Source organism: Quercus suber, unplaced genomic scaffold (assembly GCF_002906115.3).
Source record: "Quercus suber isolate HL8 unplaced genomic scaffold, Cork oak 2.0 scaffold_289, whole genome shotgun sequence".
Lineage (NCBI taxonomy): Eukaryota > Viridiplantae > Streptophyta > Magnoliopsida > Fagales > Fagaceae > Quercus > Quercus suber.
In genome coordinates this window covers 795742-802366 of record NW_027069745.1, presented here as the reverse complement: position 1 = coordinate 802366, position 6625 = coordinate 795742, and positions in this window count along the sequence as shown.

Below are 6625 nucleotides of genomic sequence, written 5' to 3'. Positions count from 1 at the left end.
GTCAATTGTTGAATGCCGCCACGAGTATCTTATCCTCTGCTTTGTCAATTGAGAGGGACTCCTTGTCAAAGGGGGTTATGTAAGATCTTAGCATCTCATCCTCCTACTGCATAATGTTCATCAGGCATGTAATGGGCACTTAACTCCTTAAAGGTACCAATGGAGTTGGGCATCAGCCTGGTGAACTAGATCCTTATGGGTCCCTTCAGCGTGGTGGGAAAGGCTCTGCACATGATCTCGTCTGGCACCCCCTAAAGGTGCATCAAGGTCTTGAAAGACTCCAAGTGGTCTAAAGGTCGTAATTTTCCACCTGCGACATATGAAACTTCGATGGATGGTGAAATGAAGTGACGAATGCTGTGAATGGCGAATCGGTTTAATGGACTAAGTCATCAAGGTCGCTAGACACCCGTCATCTAAGGGCGTTCATCATAAAGTCCATCCATTCCCTCATCACCTGCATCTTAATGACTATCTGAGGTGGAACTGTATCTGTGACTGATGGTCGGCTCGTGTCTTGTCGTTCTGGCCTACTTGGGGCGTTACTACCCTCCGGCCCTTCTTGGTTCCTTCCCTCGGCGCTGGTGCCTTCTTGGTCTTCCACCTGAGTATTAGGGACTGCGTTCTTTTGGCGTAGCTGTTCTTCCAGATCATGGTTCTGCTTGGTGAGGCGCTCTACGGTAGCGGCTAGAGTTTGAACCTATCTTTCGAGTGCGGTCATGCGTGGTTCGTCTTCTTGAGCATTATTGGTGGTCATCATCAAGCGAGTAAGTACCATGCAGCTTTTTGTCCAGGAAGCGATAATATGGCTTATAAGTCACTGTTGCTTTCCCACAAACGGCGCCATCTAATGATGTCAAAAATCGTCAATAAGCTGCACAATACTCACATGCTCAAAACAAGACCTGCAAAATAAAGACAAGAAACCCTAGAAGAGTACCGGTATGGTACCAGCCAAAGACCCTCCGAAGGTTAAGACTTTTCACAACTCTAGAGTGCCAGAACTGGGGTAAATTATGCGTACCTTTGTTTTTTAGGGTTTTGGGGTTTTTATTGTAGCGTAGGGACCTCTTGGCTTTCTCAAGACCTTTCCATATGGGAGAGAACCTCTTTAATTTGCGTATCTTGTGAAATACTTTCCTTGTAGGAGTCTTCTTGACTAGGGTTAAGTGTGGTGCACAAGGTGTTTCCTTATACACGCATGCGTGGAGACTAAGCAAGGCCACGTCAGACCCGTTAAAGGTTTACATGTCCCTTTCAGCTTCTCCCCGTTAGCTTCTCGTTTCATCATCCAAGGTGCTACCATTAGCTTCGAGGTGGAACAGTAGGCTTTATGCCGTCGTTGTCTCTTATGAGCAAAGCTGACGGGTTTATTGGGACCGTCGCCTTTTGCCTTATCATGGGTGAATTATGAAATTGCCCTTATCAGTTTAGATACCACTTATTACTAAAAACTAAAACTGAAAACACTGTATCAAAATAATTTTTAAATGTGTGAATAGTGTCGCGGGACTCAGTTTTAAAGTTGTTCTTGCTGAAAAAAGTATTTGCGGGTCTCATGGACAATGCACGGGATCCAATTAAAAAAATGCACCCGTTGGGAAACGCATAAATCACACTTCCCAAACGGAGGCTAAGTGATTTTTACAATGACCAAGGACTATCCATTCAGTTTTAATTTGGTCAATTTTTAGAGTTGCATTTTTAATGTAAGTACATATCCATGGTAGTTAGCAAAATATTTTACGTGTCCACGTTCTCTTCTTTTTGTTTTTCGATCTCAATAAAATATTTTTTATAGTTGAATTTCTATATATATTAAGAAAAAGAATTATTGCATGCAGATTTGAAGCTGGATGAAATTCTTATGTATATTTGATGTCATGGAAGTTACAAGAAAAAGTGGCAGCTCCAAGAATTTTGTTTAGGGGTTCATTAAGAAACTTAAATTAATTTTTTTAATAAAATTAAAACTTTGAATATATTGAGTTATCGACCCAAAAAAAAAAATTTACAATTTCCTTCTACAAATTTTCAAAATTTTAAATTGTTACATAATGGTTCATTACGAGTATTTATTGCCGATGTGGATAGCTATGACCATTTTATTTTATTAAGTTTGTCTTACATTTTTATTTTTATGCAATTATTAATAATTATCTATTTCTCATTGTTTTTATAAATATATTTTAAACTAAATAACTCAACTCAACTCATTGGCTTTATATTAATTATTGACACACACAACCACACTCATTTCTACATAAAATAATACACTACATGTCTACTTAATCAATCAAATGCTTGAATAATCACTAACTTTACAATTTTTTTTTTCCTTGAATATTTCTAACTTTATGACAAAAAGGTTATTATAATATGATAACAATACACACTCATGTAACAAACTCACTCTATTTTCTAATTATTAAATTATATTATATTTATACTATACACACAAACATCCACACACACCATTATTCACATCATTATAACAAAAAGTAATGCACACAATCAATATTAGACATACTCATACGCGTATAATATAAATTTATAATAAAAAATGACACTTACAAATCACAAACACTTACTCTTACTCTTAGAGTTAGAAATACTTGTAATAAGGGTGTATAAGATTTAAGTTAAGGTGTGCAAAAATATTTTTATGAATAAATTAAAGTATTAAACTAACAAAAAATATTATATATATATATATATATATATATATTGAATTCAGGTTCATTTGAACCCCCCAAAAAAAGTGTAGCACCACCCTTGGAAAATAAACTCGTTGCTTTTTGAAAGGGAAAGACACTAAACACATTAGCTTCTGAATGAGAACCTCGAATCCAAAAGCTGATAGGGTTCCGGAATCCACTAGAGAGAAATAGATAAAGTCTATATTTTTTATAAATCTAAAAATGGAACTACCCTGATAGCTACAATATGTTTAAATAGTAATAAAAAAATAAAAAAAAACAAAAAAAAAAACCCTAGGGTGCCAGGAAAACGCCTAGAATAACAAAAAGTAATGCACACAATCAATATTAGACACACTCATACACGTATAATATAAATTTATAATAAAAAATTACACTTAAAAATCACACACACTTAAAGTCAGAAATACTTGTAATAAGGGTGTATAAGATTTAAGTTAAGGTGTCTAGAAAAACTTTTAAGAATAACAAAAAATATTATATATATATATATATATTGAAGTCAGGGGTTCATTTGAACCCCCCAAACAAAGTGTAGCACCGCCCTTGGAAAAATAAACACGTTGCTTTCTGAATGGGAAAGAAACTAAACATGTTAGCTTTTGAATAAGAACCTTGAATCCAAAAGCTGATAGGGTTTCGAAATCCACTAGAGAGAAATAGAGAAAGTCTATATATATATATTATATATATTTTTTTTTTTAAAATTTGAAAATGGAACTACCCTGAAGGCTACAATATGTTTAAATAGTTAAAAAAAAAAAAAAAAAAAAAAAAAAAAAAAAAAAAAAACTCTAGGGTGGCTAGGAAAACGCCTAGAAACCCTAATTTGCACTAATCACGTAATTAGGTGGCAAAATAGTAATTTTTTCCAAAAATAGACAAATCAAAATAATTGTAAAAAATAAAAATATTGTCTTTAAGAGACATCTCAAAATAGACAAGGTCTTATCCTAACTTTTAAACTAAAAGTTATTAAAGAAAAAAAATTACTATAAATTAAGAAACACTGTTTTTGGAGCCTTAACGAAGGAATTTGCCTAGATTTAGACGATGCTCGTGATATCTAAAGTTGGGATCAAAATGCCATTTTTCTTCAACCTACAGAATTTCATGCAATTCTGACACTGTCGCCTTGATAGCCTCTACTAGCACTCCCCTTGATCTTGCATCATGACTTCCAGTGCCCTTGCTGCTTCAGGAAGGCTTGTGTTATCTATTCTACATCAGTATTATGATCCAGATTGACAGCCATATATGTTTTTGTTGCTATTAAATGGTAGTGTCACACTGTCATATCGTACTGTACAATTCGCGATACATATCGTATACAAAAAGTTTCATATTGTAAGTGCTCATGAATTGTCCAATACATAGGTGCTTATTGTATGAATCGTATCATATCTATGAATTACATGTATCGTATAATACATAAACAAGTGGTTATAAAATAAGTTTTTTTATTAAAATTTGTGATTTCATTTTATTTAAACAAGTTGTTAAACGTTTTTTAACATAATATTATTGGGATACTTTATTGAGTCCAATAAAATAACATGTCTATGAGTTTTGTTTCCCTCTTTTTTTTTTCTTTTATATCCTACTTCATTTTCATATTTACAAATTTCTATTTTATGCTGTGAATAATGTATTAATTGAATGTATAATTTGTTTTTATTTATTGTTATAAGTCTAAGTAGCTTGAATGTTAAGAAGAAATTAAAAATATATATATATTAGAATAAAAGAACATGAAAAGAGATAATAAATGTTGAAGATGAAAGAGAAATAATTTTGCAAGATGATGAACATTATGATAATATTGACTAGATGAAATTAGGCAAGATGATGAAAATAAATTCTCATATATTATGTGAATGTTCAAATAGCGTGTAAAACACTATGAACGTTTAGAGCGCCAATTATAAATTACCAATTCAAGCTTATTATCAAACAATAAATGTGCAGAACATGAACATAAGCTAACAACAAAATTGATAAACAATTTAAACCAATTAAAATCACATCCACAACAAAAATTGAATGGCAAATATGAAGGGAAGAGGGATGCAAACACAAGGACAACACAGCGATGTGTTATCGAAGAGGAAACTGAAGCCCTTGGCGTAAAACCTCTCAGCCGCCCTCCAAGCGGTCAATAATCCACTAAAGAATGAAGTTGGGACACATGAATAGTAGAAGACCCTCCAAGCCTAATCTACCCAGTGTACCTTAGCCTTCCAAGCTTTTTGCTCCAACGAGATTGTGCCGAACCTTTGTCTTCTTTAGCTTACCGGATTCCGCTATAGCCCATAGCATCAACCAATAACCATTGGTCCCTTCCTAACTGCTTCCCAAAGCACCAAAAAACCTTCTTACAGATGTGGGTATGGTGAGAAAAGAATTTGGGTAAGAACCTCTCAAGGATGTAACAATGGAAAGGGTGAGAGTAGAGGAATTTGAAGAGTTTCTATGAAAAGATTATGGATGAGTCAATCTTGTTTTTCTCTCGAGTTTCTCTCTAAAAATTCTCTCTGGAAGCTCTCTACAATTCATGGGTATAAGGGATATTTATACTAGGGTGAGAAAGAAATGTGAAGAGTCAGTTGATTGAGTCGCAAGTTCAAGCAGCGAGCTAACTGAATGGCCAGTCTGGACTTTTTGTCCTGTAATGCAACAATTGGCATGACGATTCAGCTTCTCTGCATGCTTCGTTCGTGTGCATCATCTGGCAGGTTGCCAGTCACGAGGCACCTGCAAGATCTAGTCGCTAGTCCCTGCTTCACTGCACATTCTTGAGTATTTCTTTATACTCTCTCACACACTATCCTTATAAGATTCCCACCTAAATACAGGGTTTCTAAGCGCTGAATTACAAGCAAATTGGCATGGAATAAAACCAACAAGATGGTTGATTAAATTCAACCTTACAATCTCCCTCTTTGGCTATTCCGTGACAAAACCCTACAACAAACTCTAGGCTTAACGCATGAGTTGGGAACAGTTGATTAAAACTCACTAACACCTAACTCTAGAATCTGTGAAGCTCTTAAACCATAAGAACAAGTATCTCCTAAAATACAACAACACAATATGATCATTGTATGCAGAAAAATTGTAATGCATATAGAGCAAGCACAATGCGATCAAGAAAATTGGAAATAAGTAATAAACCATATCTTGACCAAAAAACGAACAATCACTATAAATAGTGATCACAATGCTCATTCACTCATGAAATGAACATCTGGACATGCAAGCTAATAAGCTCGATTGCAAAGTATCATTTGCATGTCCAACACTCAACCAATGCAACAACACAAGGTAATTGCATTAAGGATATAAAATCCAACATAGGGCACAAGAGTGACATACTTAAAGAAAATGCAAGACATTTAACAACAAGTACAAAAACTACAAAGCATGGGTACAAACACCTCAAAAGCTTACAAAAGCAGAAGGTACAAATAAAAACTAAAACTGAATATATCATCTTATATATATCCCACAGAACCAGCAACTTTAACCAAAGTATTAAAAAAAAACATATCCACACAAGAGTTTATAAAAACCAGCAAGCAAAAGGACAAGCAAAATAAAATTTTATTACTATCCAAAAGTATGTGTGAGTGTATATCAGCTTTCTCCTCTTGAGCACATGATGACTTGCATAATTTAGCATAATTTATCACTTCTCAACTTTAAACTTTAGTCTAATTTTATTTATTTTTTGTTGATTTTAGACTTCATTATTGTTATTTAAATTTTATTGCAGATTTGAAGAAAATGAAGATTTATTCAAATAAAAGAGATGTGAAGCAGCAAAAGAAAATATTGGGCTGAAAAGAAGAACTGCTTTTGGGCTGAAAGGAGGAAGGTTTTGGGCTGAAGAGAGCAAGGTTTTT